The sequence below is a fragment of the Gymnodraco acuticeps genome, unplaced genomic scaffold (genome assembly GCF_902827175.1).
Source record: "Gymnodraco acuticeps unplaced genomic scaffold, fGymAcu1.1, whole genome shotgun sequence".
Lineage (NCBI taxonomy): Eukaryota > Metazoa > Chordata > Actinopteri > Perciformes > Bathydraconidae > Gymnodraco > Gymnodraco acuticeps.
In genome coordinates this window covers 235,713-253,940 of record NW_022990559.1, presented here as the reverse complement: position 1 = coordinate 253,940, position 18,228 = coordinate 235,713, and the positions used below count along the sequence as shown (strand labels likewise).

At 40.7% G+C, this 18,228-nt stretch overlaps 1 long non-coding RNA gene across 1 annotated transcript; it reads left to right on the top strand.

Moving 5' to 3' along the window:
• Positions 1-2,259: 2,259 nt before the first annotated feature.
• On the top strand, positions 2,260-11,167 carry LOC117553626. The gene is made up of 3 exons (XR_004570172.1): positions 2,260-2,395; positions 8,088-8,197; positions 8,742-11,167. It is a non-coding gene; the product is annotated as an uncharacterized LOC117553626 (long non-coding RNA).
• Positions 11,168-18,228: the final 7,061 nt, after the last annotated feature.

Here is an 18,228-nt window from a genome sequence, read left to right as displayed (position 1 = left end):
CATTATTATTCAATCCTGTGATGTTATGAGATATGATTTTATCATTTGTGTCAATCACAGACCATTATAGGCTTTCCAGAGGCCTCTCCATGCTGGTGCACTTTATCTGGATTCCAGAAAAGTCTTTGTAGATGTGATTTTCAGCTTTCAGCAGTGATGTGTCTGCAGCAGCTGGCCTCTGTACTGTGCCTGGCATTTCACATGCAAACTACCTTCTTTGACACTTTACACACACACACACACACACACACACACACACACACACACACACACACACACACACACACACACACACACACACACACCCTCCCCCAGACAAGCCTCTCCTGAGTAATGAGACATAGCTGGGCCTATGTTCAACGTCCCGTCACTTAATGTGACATGAATCTCCCTTGCTATATGTGATCGATCTATTTATTACCCTGTTTATGTAAAGCCAAGCAAAGTCTGCTGACGCAGGATTTCTGAAGCCTGAAATATCAATGGCCATCACTCACTTTTTATTGCTTTTTTCTTGTCCTTTCTGGTCTTGTGGCATTTGTTTTGTTGTGTATTGGGGGAAAGGATATAAGATATGGAACAACCCTGCAGAATATCCACAGCTGGCCCACTGCACATCTATTGAATGTGTGGTAATTGCCAATAGCCAAGTCTCAACTGCAGCAAGCGTTCAAATCAGGTCGGGGTGATGTTTTGACACATTTTGAATTACATATTGTACATGTTGATAAAAGCCACATGGCAAGAATATATAAATAGTATGAAACATTTATTCTGAAGAATCTGTACAACATCTTTCTGCCGATGACAGAGGTTTAGTCTGGAGATGGTGTTGATTGTCAGCAGCTGACATGTCCATTATTTCAGCAAGAAGACATTTTTCCACAGGTTAGCCAAACCTGATCAGGGCAAGGTTTTTGGCATTCACTGGTACAACGTTATACGCTATTTATTTTGTTAGGAAATTGTGGATTATTTTCACTTGCTCCTTATTATGTTCTGTTCATATGTTCTTGTTGTAAGGGTATGGAGAGATTTTCATTGTGCTGTAAGTTAACTACAATGCATTCAAAGAACATTTTCTGCCATGTTTTCTGCATGCTTGGTCCAAAGCGGCACACATCCCTGCAGTGTGCACCACTCCTGTGAGTGCCAGTGTTTTTGCATTGCTATCGTGCAGTTGCCAGGCCTTGCTAAGAGGGCTTCTCGGGGCAATCCCAGTTACAAGCTCTGGTGTTAACCCGCTGGAGGACTCTTATCAGCTGCATGTCATGTTCACATTTCCCTGCACTTCCGCCAACTCCCTCTCCGTCATCTCAAACACTCTCCTAAGCTCCACCTTTCAAGGCCACTTTTATCTGAAGCGCTAAAGTGGCAAACATATTTGTCCGGAGCTTTTCCACAGTCTCAGGAGTTAGAAAGTGGATGAGGGAACTTCATAGTTACACAGACCAGGACTCAGAGTCCACATGGAGCCCCAAGTTTCCAGTGTATCCATGGGGCCCTCTGTGCTGATGCCCCAGTTACTTTAGAGGACCAGATAGATAGGTTTATCATGTTTGGATTAAAGAGCCATACAGTTCTCTCAAAAATATGTTTCATGACACATTTTTAGATGGATTGAGATTCTACCGATTTGATTGCCATCGCTTTTCATAATCTGTTACAATAACCATTAGAAATCAAACTTTCAGCATTATGAAACCTGCTTGAGATAGATAATCTCTCTCAGTTAAAACTGAATCAACTTTTATATATATATATGTATATATATATATTGCAACAGTTATTTTACAGTTGCATGATTGCAGTTGCTTGCAGTATTGTGAAAATGTTGTTTGTTTGTTTGTTCCTTTTAGATTTTGAGAAACCTTGTTTTTTGCAATCCTTCCTAAACATAACATTTTGTATTCTTTTTTACACACAAGAAATCATTGTATTAATTCAAAATATGCCTCTTGTGTTTGTATCACCTCGAAATCTACTGATAAGGCTTGATGGACACGGACAAAGTGGGCTTTTAAATCCCAAACCCCCACCCACCATGACTCTCCTCATTACTGGGAACAATGAAAGAGAAGGATGGAAAAAAACAAGCGGTTAAAGTTGTATTGCTTGTGTTGTCAAGTCCAGTCATTTCTTGAAACTTTAGTTTTCATTGAGGGGGGAGTTGGCTTACCTCGCCTCCCTTTGCCTTTGAGTCCTGTCAGGCCTTTTCTGTTCTTCCTGTGGATTTTGGGTCACTGTCAGAGAAACTGAGGGAGGCTGTGAGGGAAATTTAAATGTGGCTTTCCAAAGGCTGCATGAGAGAGAATATTGAGTGGCTGGTTTTCATTTGGGGAAATACAGAATTTGTGTCCAAATTACTGGAGTTCAGGCCATCAACTGATCATATGTAAGTATATTTCTTTCTGTATTCATATTTACTCTATCATTTAATGTTAATATGTGTGTTTTCTCTCCGAGTTGTTACATTTCAATGTGTTTTCATGGGATAAGAAGTAGGTTTTATTTGTATGTTAAGATATTTGTACTCAATATATGATTTCATGAGGTGTAATGGTCTAGTTTTCCCAAATTATTTATATTTAAGTAAAACTCCTTTTTGTCGCTCTCCATTGTAATGACACCTATATTCGCACCTTTTTCCTTCCTTGGGGATTAGGAGCTGTCAATGGGCCCCTCTGCTCCACACACACACACACACACACTCATACCCTGCACACACTGCAGTAGCTGCTCAAATCTCTAGTTCTTAGGGCACTGTGTATGATAGTGACTGGGCGAGCTTGGGGCTTGATTAGTGCAGTTAGCCCTTCTAAGGCTCTGGCTGTTTACAGTGGATTACAGGGAGGGAGGCAGGGGTTAAGTCTACCCATGCCTCCCCCACCTCCTTCCATCCTCCCCCCACAGGAGCCACTGCAGCGGGGCTGGCAGCTCGTCTGGGCTCCCCATCGCAAGGCCAGGCTGACAGGTAGCGGGATTTGGCAGAGCAGTTTGCATGAGAGCCAACAAGAAAAACTGAACATGGCGGATTAGTTTGGGATTATGTTGTCAGAGTTAGCCTTGACGGACAAACTGCAGAGGAATAAATTGCAATCTGTTTGAGGAGCGCGCTGCCACGCAAACAGGAGAGGCATCGGCTCGTCTCACAGCCTGTCCAAAATGACAGGGAGGGGAGAAAATCATTAATAATTTATAAACAAAGTCCACGGCCATTACTGATGTCTGCCCACTCTGGCTGGACGAGATGTCTGGTTGTCTAACCCCTAACATCAGGGGCTGGTTCATGTTACATTTTAAAACCAAAAGTGACATGGCATGTATAAAGATAAGAGAAGGTTTCATGGGAAGGGCTCGTAAAAAGTAGCAGCTACTTCTGTGATTTAAAGGCTATCGACCCATCTCTGATAATGCAGTGAGTTAGGAGCAGGCAGGAAGGTCTACATCTATAGATGTCATAGGTAGCCTATAAGCTACCTATGGCATTTTTTGAATTGCAAATGTATTTTCATCAGCTCTGAGGTGGCAAATTGCCACCTCAGAGTAAGGTTTTAGTAAAGCCCTGGAAGTGGCTTTAGTGGCTTTTATGAAGCCTTGAGACTAATAAACAAAGCCCAGTGTTTAGGTTGGGTTCTTTATTTCAGAGAGCACTCTGCTGAGCTTTTTGCCAATGTAAATCTCAAAGTTTCTAGGCAGCTCATTGCTTCTGTGTGGGGCTGGTTTTGGTCCTATTTAACCATGTTTTGACATGATCGAGTTCATTTGGTGCATGCTCAATTGTCAAAGGTCAGCTGAAGTATAATCTTCTGCAGAATTGTTACAAATGTATTGTTTTATGTTGTACATTAAAGACTATAGTATATTATATATCCAGCAATCATAACATATTTCATCCCACTTCAAATTTACCGTGATGCTAATAAGCAATAGTATCATCAAAATAATGGTGTTATTTCACGTATTTGGCTGCACATTCATGAAAACATTCAAAACTTGATTCTCGCTCTCTAAATCTTTCTAAAACAAGATTTAAATCATGTACAAATTAAGAGGATCAATCTCCCTGATTCAACAGAATACATCTCGTTCATCATTGGAAAGGGTGACTGTTAATTTCTCATGTAAAGAGTTAAGAACAAAAACCTTCAAAGTTAAGTAATAGTTTTATGATTGAGAAACTCACCCTACATCCAGGAGAAATTATAATTAAAAAAGAACAAATTTACCACTGAAAGACTAAACCCAATCTAATTTCTCTCTGTTTTCATCTCACATCTGAGTCGTTCTTTATTGGAGAACTGAATGAGCTCGGTTTGATGCAGCGTTGTCATGCTGGGGACTGACTGGCATGGTAAAAAGTATTAATGAGCTTTATTGCATTCTGTCCTCTCCTACATCATTAGGAATGCATGTCTGTATGTTAAACATATGAATATGCATCGGCATAGAGCATTTGCTCTCAGAGTTAGCAGTGAGCCAGCGCTGTGCCTTGAATAATAATCGAGCAGAGAAATGAACTGCATTTTCTTTGCCTCTGCCTTGTAATTGAAAAAAGATAATAAGAACACATTTTGTTCTTCTAATTTTATCACGAAACTGATTGTGAATGTCAAATTAAGGGAACTTATTGTATACACGGTTATATTTGCTTATATGATAAAAACATCTTCAGTGTTACATTTGTATGTGTGATTTGTGCTCACAGTACTGTATCTTGTAATACATCAGCAAATGCAGACAGAATTATGCAGGGATCGTGTTAATTAAAAAACATAAGTTGGTGGGCAAATCCAGTGCAGTGTTCCCCGTCACACTGTCAGACTGAGGGTGATCCTGAGGGCAGCAGAGGTCACTGGATAAAGGTTAACAAATTACCCACAATGCCTCTCACACCTGATTGATGTTGGGTGGGGGAGGGGATTGTTTACAGGGGGTAAGATCACGATAAGGTAAAAAAGTCTGTACAAATAAATGTTATTTACAGCAAATAGAACACAAACATTTGACTGAATTTAATGCCAGATGTTTCTTGTGGTTGTGAGTACAAATGTTATGCACTTTGGCCACTTCAACACAGCTGTCTGATCCAAAAGAAACTCCACACTAAAATTAAGCAGACTTTTGTATGTGAAAAAGGCGTGTGTCGGTCACATTAAGTTAATTAGACAGACTGTTTTGAATAAGGATGGAAGTATCATAAAGAAAGATGTTGGACGTGTTTTTTTAAGTCAAGTACAGAAATGTAATGTCATTGTGGATTTTATTGGATATTTTATTATCTATAATTTTATTGAATGATGATTTTATGTTTAATTTAGCAACAGGACACTGCTATCTTCTATAAAACTGTGTTTTGTGTTGAAAACGCTCTTATGCAAATGACAAGCCAGGACCCAGCTCTGCCTGATTTGAAGAAAGAAGCATTTCATTGAGCCACTGCATGTTTTCTCTCTTCTCCCCTCAGTGTTACTGTGTGTGCTCTCACTGCACTGAGCAGGACCTGCTATTCATTCAACACACAAGTCGCCAGCGAAAACAGCCGGCGCTCCTCAAGAAAAAAGGCACTATCTGCACACATCAGGCAGCGTGTTATAAGAAAGGGTGACATGGAACAGTCAGGGAGGCTCCTGGTTTACTGACAGGACAATTAGAGGAAGCAAATCTGAGCTGAATATTCCAGATAGGGTGGGCATGCAGCAGTGTGACGGACCCTCCAGGGGCACGATGGGGGGGTGTACATGCTGATTGGTTTATCTGGTTGAAGGTGAGAAACATAGATGGGTCTGACTTCTAACATTAAAAAAAAGTATGAAGTTAAAGTGAAAGTTCTATTTCAAATAAAAGGGAATTAACCTACTGCAATTACTATATATCCTTTGGATCAACCCATCAAGTTTTAGAAAAACATGAAGATGAGTTCTGGGAACCAAAATAGTTTCCAGGATAGATAGAAAGCATTTTGGAAAAATAACCCCGGGAGGCCAGCTCATCTTCTCTTAATCCCCTTTGTAAATAAATGAATCAGATGTCCGTACATGCAACTTCTGACCTGTGGTGACTTCACTCAGTGGAAATTACAGTTTCCATCTTCTCTTTGATTTCCAAATGGTATTATCTTTTCATCCAGGGGAGGGAGAGTAAACAGAAGCAGTGGAGAGTCATATGTCTCTTTAAATAAACTGCATTGTCTGATGATGTTTTAATAGGCAGACCCCGATCCCCTGGGCCGTGAGTCCGTGACCCTTCTGAGTGCGCTTCAACTATGTACAGGGTGCTGAGATATAATTGCTATGTACATATAGGCTATTCTCTGGTTTCTACACTGCAAGAAATGTCCAACTGAACGTTTTCTGAGAAATAACTAGTTAGTACATATATCATTGGTGTTTGTTTTAGGTTGTGTGCGCACATAATGAATTTAAATGTACGTTATGTTTCTGCTGGGACAGCGCGACAAAAGTTATCCCTAATAGACACACGGGCAGTCATCTAACTGGGAATCTGACGTTGTAAAGCATTTGTATAAGGACTCCCATGAATCTGCAGTTAGTATTTGTCATGATTGGAATCACAGATTAACATATTGAGTGCTAATGTAAGGGGGGTTACCTCTTGCTTTGAGTTACGAGAGTAAATAAGGCAGCTCGGTAGCAAGAACCCTCATTGTACAATGCGGGAACCACACAGCAATGAGAAAAAAGCTGATAATGAGTAGGCAGGTTTGAAGTAAACTGAGTAAAAGATTAAAAGGTAGGCCTACTGTATGTCAAGTTGGAATCAGTGCTAACCTTAGCAAGCTAGGCTAGCCACTATTGTCTAAGTGAAATACAAACTTAGCAGCTTGATTTGTCATCTCAACATTGAATGATGTAAAGTGACAGATGTCTTACAATTTATGATATATAACCAACATTGCAGGCTTGTTGAATGGATAACAAACGTCTCGTATTAACATTGTAGGATGTAGGCTACAACGCTACATGCTCCAGTTTGTTAGCGCATCATGGTACATCGACAATGTGTTTCCTAGCAACGTTGGCCTTCAAATGTCAGACAACCATTGCCATGGTAAAGCTCCCCTTAAAGCCTTATGTGCTTTATTCATAAATACATCTTAAAGGGTTTGATTCTCATAAAAGGTTTACGAATACACAAAGGATGACATATTGTCGATAATATTGAATACACATTTCAGTCCGAGTTCATTATGCTACTTGTTGAAGTGGATATTTTTTACAGTGGGCGTCTGTGTATAGTGTTCTTCCCACCTTATTCCCACATGGGGGTCCTTTTCCAGTCAAAACAGAGTGGGTGTGCACAGAACAGACAAAGTGGTTAGTTTTCACCAGAGGCCCCGACTCTGAGCTTCAGTCATGTTTCTGTGGGGGAAAAAACTGAGATATATGCAAGAACAGTGGGACCACAAAGAGAAAAATAAATGTAAAAGGAGGAAAAAAGAACAGAGGATGTTATCAGATTGAAGGATTGAGCAGGAGAGAAAAGAAACAAGAAAAGTAACTGAACCCAATATGAGCACGACTCCCCCGTTTTCCGTTTCCAAGCTGAAACTAATGAATTTTTGCGGGAAGAGGAAATGCTTTGGGAATAGGTAAAAATGTCATCAAACACCGGATGTGTGCACTTGATTACTGATTCAGACCAAAGCTAACTTTGGTAAGACAATATTACAAGAGGGCTCAAGGAAATGGCTAATGAGCAGCTAAGCTAACTTCATCTTGCTCCAGAGCATACAGTCATCTGATTTTCTAGGCATCGAATCCTAATTGGATTGTGGAGAAGTGAAGAGGACAAAGAACATTTATCTTTCCCAATTATCAGGAATTCATATCTTGGGCAAATTTGCTAGCTTGCATTACAATTTGATAGAATTAACTATTGATGAGCAGCAGAAACCAATATAATTTCAATCTTCAGACCCTTAACAGTCAATAGATTATTCTGATTTTGGATAGTAGAGAATGCTTTAAAAGTATTTTTGCGATTTTATTAACCATATTTTTGGTCATCTTTAATTGTACTGACTCACTCTCTTTCCCTCTTCCCACCTGTTTTACATTATGTAGTGAACAGGAAGCAAAGCAGTGACATGCTCGACAGGCTTGAATCATGCACGAGACGAAAGTAAGGGCGCGGCCTGATGAAGATGTAAAGTAATATCCCTGCAGCTCACAAGGTCAGTCATCCCCCTTTTACAGGCAACATGAAAGAGGTTTGAGGTTCGAGAGCTGGTCACGAGACAGGGCTGAGTCCTTTCCGTCTCAATAAGGGTTCATCAGTTCAGATCATGTAACAGGGCGAGGCGGCTGCTGCAGGACAAGTCTAATATTCTGATGTAATTAGATAATATTGCATTAATTCAGTGACATTTACAGAAACTTTCAGGAGTGGGAGTTATATGATTACTGCCATGGGAAATATCACAATTCCCTAAGGTCAGCTTTCACCGGAATTAAAAGCTTGATTTAAAATGACAACCCTGCATTTTCTTTAAATTGTCAAAGGCGTCTCAAACGAGTTTAAAGTAATAAAACAATAAGGTCATATTATTTTTCTGCCCTGTAAACATAAATCCTGAGATTGGTGTTATGCATCTTATTGTATGATACACAAGTAATAAATGCTACTATGTGTTATAAAATGCATTTTGTACCAGCTTTTTTTGTTTCTTTTGCAGGTAATGGCAGTAATGCGTGTCTGTTTTTGACGTTTTTTCACAGGTTAGGGGTGCCAATTAACCCCAGATGGTAGGAGTAGCCCACACGAGAGGTGACGTGAGGTGATTCGCCATAACTTTGGTATTAGTCTCATAATGCAAGCTGACGGTGGGGATTTCAGAAGCAGGGAGGAGGGGGAGTGAGGGGTCCGGAGGGTTCGTGTTCAGGCCTCTTCTGTGAATCATGCAGCCTAGCGTGCGATCGGCACACTGCCCTCCTCTTGACTCCCTCATAAGCTCTGTTACAATAACACACTTGCCTTCTTTCACTCCGGCCCTCACCCCGAACCTCCCCTCTCCAAAAATCCCCCCACCCACCAGCACCAACACTCTCTGGAAAACACAGGAAGAAAAAAAAAGAAAACAGTGACAGTTTTCTGAAAGATAAAAGATTGAGGGAATGTATTTAGTCTATTGGCTATCTGTAAAATGTCCAGCATAACTGTGAAGACAAAAAAGATCGATGTTATTTGTATTATTATTATTATTATTCCCCCCCCCCCTTTAATTAATTTCTCCCCGGAGCTCCAGAAGCAAATAAGGAGCAGACATCGACGGTTTCTACTCTACTCCTCATCCTCAACACTGAAGCCTGAATACAGTGCAAGTCAAGGTTAACAGTGCCATCTACAGTAGAGAGGGAACCAGTCCATCCTGTGTCTTGCTGTCTGAGAGGTACAGATAGGGATATATCTGATCAGCCAACCTGTAGTTATTAGGGAGCGTACAGTAAAAGCAGGCCTCTTTTTAGCAAATGTTTTAGGGTACTGCTAACAAATATTCACCAACAGCAGTTGTGTGAAATTGTAGAAAAAATGTAATGCAACGTTTGATATAGATGTAGAACCAAGTTGTAATAGATGTAGAGTCATGTAGATATAGATTCTGAAAATAAATAAGGAAGCACAATATAATTTAATGATGATACAAATGTAAAATATTGCAGGATTGCTAAATGAAAAAATCCCTTGAGTGTTGCTAACAGCTTGATAAAACACAGCATTGATAATAATAAAGTAAAGAGGAAAAACAAAAAGGATACTGTGCATGAATGTTTTGAAATGTGATCAGTGACAAAATGGCTTTGCTCAATGTATATCCTATTCCTATTTCAACCATGCATACATGCCAGCACCCGTGATAACGTTACTAAAATAAAGGTGAAAGTGCAATGGCAGGTCGTGTTGTGGCAAGATTCCCAGGATAAGCAAGCTTTATTGGCAAATATCGAATATCAAACTTCAATTGTTATTTTATTAATACACTATATCGCAAATATTTCAATCTACAGGTCTGACTTACACCTCGATGGATAATATGAGAAGGTCATTAATTTAAGGGTCCTTTTCCAGTCTATAAGATCACACACATCCCAAGAGAGTTTCAGTATGACACTGCACTCGGAAATTAAGCTGATTCAAATAGTTGTAATACCCCTACTTAAAAATATCTAAAACTATACAAAGAAATCCATTCTTACTTTATTTCCTCAGTGTGATTATTATTAGAGGATTCCTAAACAGTTGTTTATCCATCAAAGCATGAACAAGGCTAAGTGAGTGACATGGACTAATTCTCAGTTTACTAATTTAGCTCATCAATGTCAGAGACTATACACAGGGATTCAGAGATTTACCCGTTTGCCTTTCAAGGGAGAGAGAAAAAAAAGGCTACAGACGGACCATTACTGTTTATCCTCAGCCTTATCACTAGTGGCGATGGGCTTGTAAATATTATCCTATTTTCCTTAATCCACTGCACAACGCCGTGCTCACCCACTTACCGGAAGCTCCGACATTTACCTTCGGGATTTGCTGGGGCTTGGGCTAGAGTGGCTGCGAGTGGGAAAGTGCTAATCTACAAGGCAGATTCAGGATTAGTGCGGTGAGCCAGGTGACCCAGGGGCCCGAGATCCTATTGGCCGGAGGAGATGTAGGCCTGTGGTCCTTGGCAGGGGGTGACAGACGAGAGGAAACTAGCTAAGTAAGGGGAGGGGGGTTCTCCCCAACTCTGCTTTCTAGTTGTTTCTCCCATTCTCCTTTTTTTATGTCTTTATCCCCCCTTTCTCTCTTCCACTCTCTCTCTCACTCTCTCTGAAGGAGCCCTGATGAGAATTCCACTAATCAGCTGAGGATTAACAGGGACTCAGATAACACTACATCTAATTCCCCCTTCACAGCCACTGGGGCAACCAGAGGGCCCCACGCAGCACTGCAGCACACTGAACATATCACTGTGCATGTGTATGTGAATACTTCTATTGTGTTATAAGGAATCATTTCACCTGTTGATTTAGACATTATGAGTCTTTACTATGAGTCAAATGTACTAATTTAGTTCTTCCTTTGTGCTAACTCATATGCTAGTATATGTTTTCCCAAGTAAATGTAAGTACTGCCTCGATTGTAATCAAGGGCAACATGGGGCGGTGGTGGCGAAGTCGATAGGGACTTGGCTTGGCAAATGGAAGGTCACCAGTTCAAGTCCCGGCAAGACCAAGTGCTACTGAGGTGTCCCTGAGCAAGGCACCGTTCCCCACACTGCTCCCCGGGCGCCTTTCAAAATGGCAGCACACTGCTCCTAACACTAGGATGGGTCAAATGCAGAGAAACAATTTCCCCACGGGGATTAATAAATCATATCATCATCATATCATCATCATATCATGTTGCTATGTTTTTGTATTAGTCTAAAATAGTAGGGCAATAAAAAAAACGTTGCGTACAAGCAGGAGATCTGGTTTTGAATTCGGAATCCTGAGCGTTTAGGCATCATAGCTCTTTGATAAGTCTGGGAAACTTTCGTTTTTTCAGTTATGCCATAAAAGTAATTCACTAAAAACATTATTATCAACTGCTTTGATGATTGAAATTGAAATTTTTCCGTCAAAACTTGCATATTTTGGGATCGGAAATGACTGCCTTTCTCTGTTGGATTTCTCATTAAACTGAATAACAAACGAGAATAAATTTAAAGACATCACCTCTTTGAGACTTTGAGAAGCTTAGTTGTACATTTTTTTAATACTTTCTGAATTTATAGACTAACTTTTAATCCAATAATAAAATATGAATTTGAAGATTAATTGATAATGAAAATGTTCATTACTTGCAGCCCTATTTCAGTTACATGTTTATAAAGCAAACATGTCCAAGCTTTTTCTCACAGTCACAGTTGACTTTATGAATATTTACCAACATGCAATATTACCCTAACCTCGTCAAAGCTCTATGTTTAAACATGATCATAAAATATGTTACTGTTTATTTAGTTATAATAGGAGCTTGTGAAGTATACATTCATTGTATTGTAATGTATATACTAACCAATGTATCCAAAATAAAAAAATCTTTAATTGGACCGCTAAAGAAGTTTAAGTGACTGAGCAGTTCTTTGTGTAAATGGGTGCAGGGATATAGCACAATGCTCAAAGACTACTTCCAAAGATGAACATTGAATGACGCATCTTGGGTCAAACACTATTGGCTGTTCAAACGCAGCAGAGCTTATTGTTTAGGCCTTAATGTTTTCCTATGGTTCTGTCCGAGATGAGCTTTGTGTGTATGGTGAGGTCAGCTTGTGTTTTTTTTAGAGTGACACTGGTTTCATGAACTCATTCATTTTAATACCAAGGCTCGTCACCAGCCAGGTCATGCTGGGCCACCCACAAAGCAAAGAATATCTGAACATCAAGAGTGTGCAGTTTCACACCATCAGAGGTGGGAATGTGATATTTTACAGTCAGTATGTCTGCATCTGCTTTATATTAATGCATCAAACTGTGCATTTTGCCTGATGCACATCACAATAATATATTAGAAGCATCAAGGGTAAGTGGGTTGCATTTCCAGCCTGGTTAAGTACATTTTGGCAGCAGTCCCGTGCTATCTCGGAGACATTGTTGGCTTCCCAGCCTCCCACAGTTTCACAGTAATGAAGGAGCTGTCTTACCCAAACAAACAGGCTCTCTAGAGATGTACCTCAACTACCTCCTTAATCCAGGAAGTCTCTCTTATCTCTGCACAAATGGCCCCGTTGTGAGGCACCAAACACTGCAATGTCATTCATCAGTTAAACCCCAGGGCAATGAGAAAGGTACGATTGCTCCACGTTGGGAAAGTGAAAAGTGACAGCAAGTGCTCTGGAGGCGTAAATCAGAGCTCCGAGCTCAGGTTTTTGTCGATCAGACGTCTATCTATGTGTCACCTTGCTGAATCCACAAAGAATGATGTGCTAGTGTTTTTCATTGGCAGATATCAATACCTCTATTACCCAAGTCCCCCTGGTGTGATGGTGTTGTTGTGTTGGTCATTGAGGATTTTAAGATTACTCTACTGCAGCATTCTTCATTAATCTTCCAAGACAAGAATCAGTTCAAACATTTTACAAGCATGCTTTTCACAGAACAACATTGTATCTATTACCCAACAAATACCTCATTTGTATATGCTTGTACTTATTTTGGCAAGCAAATGTAATTCTCTTTTTATGTTTCTAATGTAAATGTATTTTGATTTGGCTGGAATCTATTTCCATGAATACATTTTTTGAGTTGGTACCTTCAAAATGTTTGATGATGTCTGATGTCTGATGTCTGATGTCTGATGTCCGAGGAGATGGCAGTTCCTGAAGGTGTTGACAAGAAGACATGGGGTGAGGGGGGGAGAGAAAAGTAATTTGTGGAGGAGTTGTGACACTCGGCGCCGCTCATTAGACGACATCTTAGGGAGCTAAAAGCTTTGCCTCTCTCGCTGAACACTCCCACACAAATCTGACTGCTCCATATCAGACACACCGCTGTCAGGTGGAACCCAGGAAACTACTAAAGACAAAATATGCTTTATTATACAGATATTTTTAAAGATTATGCTATAGGGTTTTAAGAAATAGGAAAACAGAGTTAACACATTTCATCGTAGTCTCACACACACACACACACTCAGTCCAATTCAATTTCTTCAATGCTGCAGCAGTATTTTGTAATATATCATTTCATATTCTATGATCATATAATATAATGTCCAAATATGACAACTAAACAAATTCATTTTCTTCTTTTTAATATTTGCACTCCTAATAGTTTTAATAAAAGTCTCTGAGTTATGTGTGTGTGTGTGTGTGTGTGTGTGTGTGTGTGTGTGTGTGTGTGTGTGTGTGTGTGTGTGTGTGTGTGTGTGTGTGTGTGTGTGTGTGTGTGTGTGTGTGTGTGTGTATGTGTGTGTGTGTGTGTGTGTGTGTGTGTGTGTGTGTGTGTGTGTGTGTGTGTGTGTGTGTGTGTGTGTGTGTGTGTGTGTGTGTGTGTGTGTGTGTGTGTGTGTTAAATAGCCGAGCAGTTTCCCATTACTATCAGTTACTCTGAGGCAGGTTTTGAGCCAGTTGCTAAGAGCTTTCATCCAACAGTGTTGATCGTTAATACTGATCTGTACATTTTTTCCAGCTAAAGCTCTTATAAAGAGCTAAGTCCATAAGACTGTGTTTGCGAGTTTAGTGAGGACGCCAACAAGGCAACAAGGAGCTGGAGAGAATTGGAAACCGAGCGCGCAGCCGGTTCAGAAAGCTGAAAACAGCTGTGTTTTTACAACCACTGAAACACAACGCTCGAAAGGTTTTTTTTTTCATGGGCTACCCATACTGCACCTGCCATTTCCATCACAGCCATGTGGTCACAAAGGGAGCAGTATATCTGTCAACAGGATCAAGTGCTCAATAGACCCCGCAAGCCACTCAATCCTTCAAGACAACCCCTCCACTGGCCTCAACAAAGCCCCAAAACCCCACAACCTGGCCATCTCAGCCCAATTGACTCAGGATATCCTCCTGTTTTCTGTAAGAAAGACGCTTCCTTCACCTGTCCAAACTGTCTAAACTACCTGGGGAGCACTGTGTTACCAATACAGAGGCCATTAAGTAGCTGTTCTCCAAAGTTGACATCCAAGTCTGTTTTTAAACTTGACACTGAGACATTTATTTTGGAAAAACGTCCATATAAACATCCTGCTGCACTGAGCTGTTTTGCAAGAAATGTGCAGGTTGGAGCAAACCTGTCCCTGTCTGGTTTGTTTGCCGTTTCGGATTAAATGTCAAACTCAACACGTCTTGACAACAATAGTTACAAGTGTCATTTCACAGAGGAGGGAAACGGCAAATAAAGTGCTCACTGTCCCTCATAAAGAAGCCTGTCATCGTGGCTCTAAACTGGTATGATCCTCAGGTCCGACACAAGTGTAAGTATGGGGGTAGACAACCTCCGAAGTAAGAAACCAAAAGAAGAGGGAAGAAAATTGAGAGACTGGCTTGACTTGCTGGGGATTAAGGAGGGGTCACAGTGGATCAGCTGGGTCTTCCTCTCCCACAGAGAAGGGAAAACAAATATTAATCACCTCTAGCACTTCACACACAAAAGGCCCCGAGATGTAAGGGCAGGAGGGCCGGCGGAGAAGACGACACAGACTTCAATATGTAATGAAAAACTCCCGTAGGGGCCGTGGTGGGGCCGACACCTTATTGCGTGTGAATGTTTGTTTCTAGTGTTTGGAGGGTTGCATTTATACATGCAGGTGATGTTGAGTGGCTGGAGGGATCTATTCTCATTCATGATAATTCACCATTAAGTGTGTGCTTACATCTCTGAAGTGTATATGTTTCCACCGAGAGACTGAAAGGAAAGTCAAGATAGGGATAGAAAATGTGTGTGTGTGTAGCAGCGAAGGTAACTGCAATGTGTGTTTGTTTATTCTCTCCCTACTTGGCAACATGCTCCATCCACGCTCCTCTTCCTCCCACACATACCTCCCCCCACCCCCAGCCCTCGTCCATGAGGCATCTCACGAGTGGCAACGACGAACTCCACCTGGCATACTGGCGGCGCCGCCATCTGGTCGCGGCCAAGGCTCGCCATCGGGCCCACAGTCAGTACCCACAGTGCCAGTGTGGTATTGTTTAATGAGCGCATATGAGCAAACATTTGACTGCCAGGTGGCGTTTGCCGCCACGCCATGCCGACCATGCAGGGTTCTGCCATTGCCGTTCAAACCCGGGGGCATCAAAGGGGGCCTTGGATTTCCAAAGTAACTAAGCTATAATCCACCCCCTTATTGGTCCCATTCATATTGAAATACATGATCAGAGGAGCTGAGGAGGCCCTAATCTTGCCAATGAGCGGTCCGGCACAGCTGCAGGGATAAAGTCAGAGTATGAGACCACCAGTATATTAGAAAAACTCAGGCCTTGCTGATTGGATTAGGGGAGACGAGGGAGGGGGGGTGCCTCAGGGGTGAGGAAATGTCATCTCCCAGCATTGTGTGTGGCGTGATGATCTCGGTGTTGGCGTCCGAGGATCAGGAGGTGGGGCAGACACACTTTGTCCCGGGGTTCGGTGACCCGCAAAAGAGAAATTGGAGGGGCTGAGAGGAAGAATAGCGACAGCAAAATGGAAAGCAAAGGCTGAGTGTGTGGAGTCAGGCCCTGATAGATACTCCCAGCCGCCCAGCATGAGCTCGTCTGGTATTAAGTTGTAGCATGGCAGTTTTTGAGGAGGGAAAGAAAGAGAGGGAGAGAGGGAGGACTAAACCGGGCATTAGCTGTCGACTTAAAGGTTTGTGCTGGTTCCTCTGGTAGGAAGAGCCGCCCGTTTAAGTGTGATTGAGCGTGGCTTATATGGGGATCAATGGTTATCCTCTCGACTGTTTTGTTTTGAGGTTTCTTTTCTGTATTTACTGTGAGGGAAAAGGAGAAGCCATTTTGTTTCACAAAGCAGGAGCCAAATATTTCCATAGTTGTATGTCTGGCACCGGCAAAGTGATTTATTCATTTAAACCGACAAATACGTCTCAAGCGCAAATTACACTGTTTATTACTATGACACACTTGCTACTCCAGTGTAATCTCTAAAAAGACTGTACAATCTCTCAGACTTTAAATACTGTAAATCCTGACTGGATCAGCCCCTGATGCTTTTTGAGAGGGCCTGTAGAGTTAGTTTCAGAAGGAATATAGTATCAAATGCACCCTTTCTGACAATGATGGGTTCTTGAATTACATACGCAGGCTTTGTCTGTAAGTAGGATGTTCTGGTAGAAGAACAGCATTTGGGTTGTTTCAAAGAGGTGCTGATAATGAATGGATTGAAGACTTTATAACTTTCTTTTTCATGTCATGGTATGCCAGCAGTCAGCTCACTGAAGGTCACTCTGTGTTTGCTGTGGGTGGAGTTTTAATTAGAGCCCAGTCTAAGGAATCACTAAGCAGTATTTAAGTAATTATTTTTACTTTGTTTACATTATCTGACACATAATTAAACACACATATACATCAACACAAATATATGTTGGTGATATTTATTTTATTAATACAAATAATTGTATTTACAAAATCAATATAAATTGCCAATACAAATGATTGTATATACTTCAGCAAGTGGCAAGGAGATGTCATCCCGTTTTTACAGCATTTTTTACAAAACAGAATGAAATAAATTGGTAATATGTTCTAATATATATCACTGACCTCTTTAACCCAATGTAGTAATACCATACAGAAAAATAAAAATGTAGACTACGAAGGACATTTTTTAAATGGATAAATTAATTCAAGAAAATGTAACATGAATTGGACATAAACCATGTTTTAATATATACTGAAGCACACACATTTTGTATTTCCTTATTCAACTTCTGTAACATGTGTTTTTTCCAAATCATACTTTAGCGTATTAACCAATTCAACTAAATACTGTATTGATCCAGTAAAATTAAACAAACTGATACAAAACTAAATATATTTTCACATGGTTAACATGCTATACATTAATTAGGCCTTTTATTGATTTAATGCACATAATGTGATGAAAGTGCCTCCATTTCTCTGCTGACTGTCTGGCTGAGCGGCAGCACAGAGCCTCTCTGAGCTGACGCTGGATCTTTGGCTCTCGGTACACCTGCCCGAGATGTTTACTGTGGATTGACACTTAGCCTTCTGAGAGGATAGAGTTATAGAGACAGACTTGACTTTCCCTCATCTTCACAAACAGTTCACATCTTATCTGAATACATCAAAGGGGATAGTAAAGCCATAATTCAAATATTTACAAATCATTTATTTTCAGTGTTAATATACATTTAAAATGTTTCAAACCAAAGTGTTGCATACATTGCAGCTATTTATGTTTGGCAGGCCATTACAAATTATTTTAAATTAATATATCATTAGGTGTGGACATGGGTTTATGCCCCTGGAGGCAGAAATTCACAAACAATGCACATATACTCACACGCACACACACACACACACACACACACACACACACACACACACACACACATACATACCATGTATAAATCACTTCAGGGGACATTACATTGACTTACATGCATTTCCTGGAGACTTATTCTAACCTTAATCATAACCAACACATGCCTAACCCTAACCCTTACCCTAACCCTAAACCTAACCAAGTCTTCATCCTAAAATTAATGATTCCCCTCATGGGGACC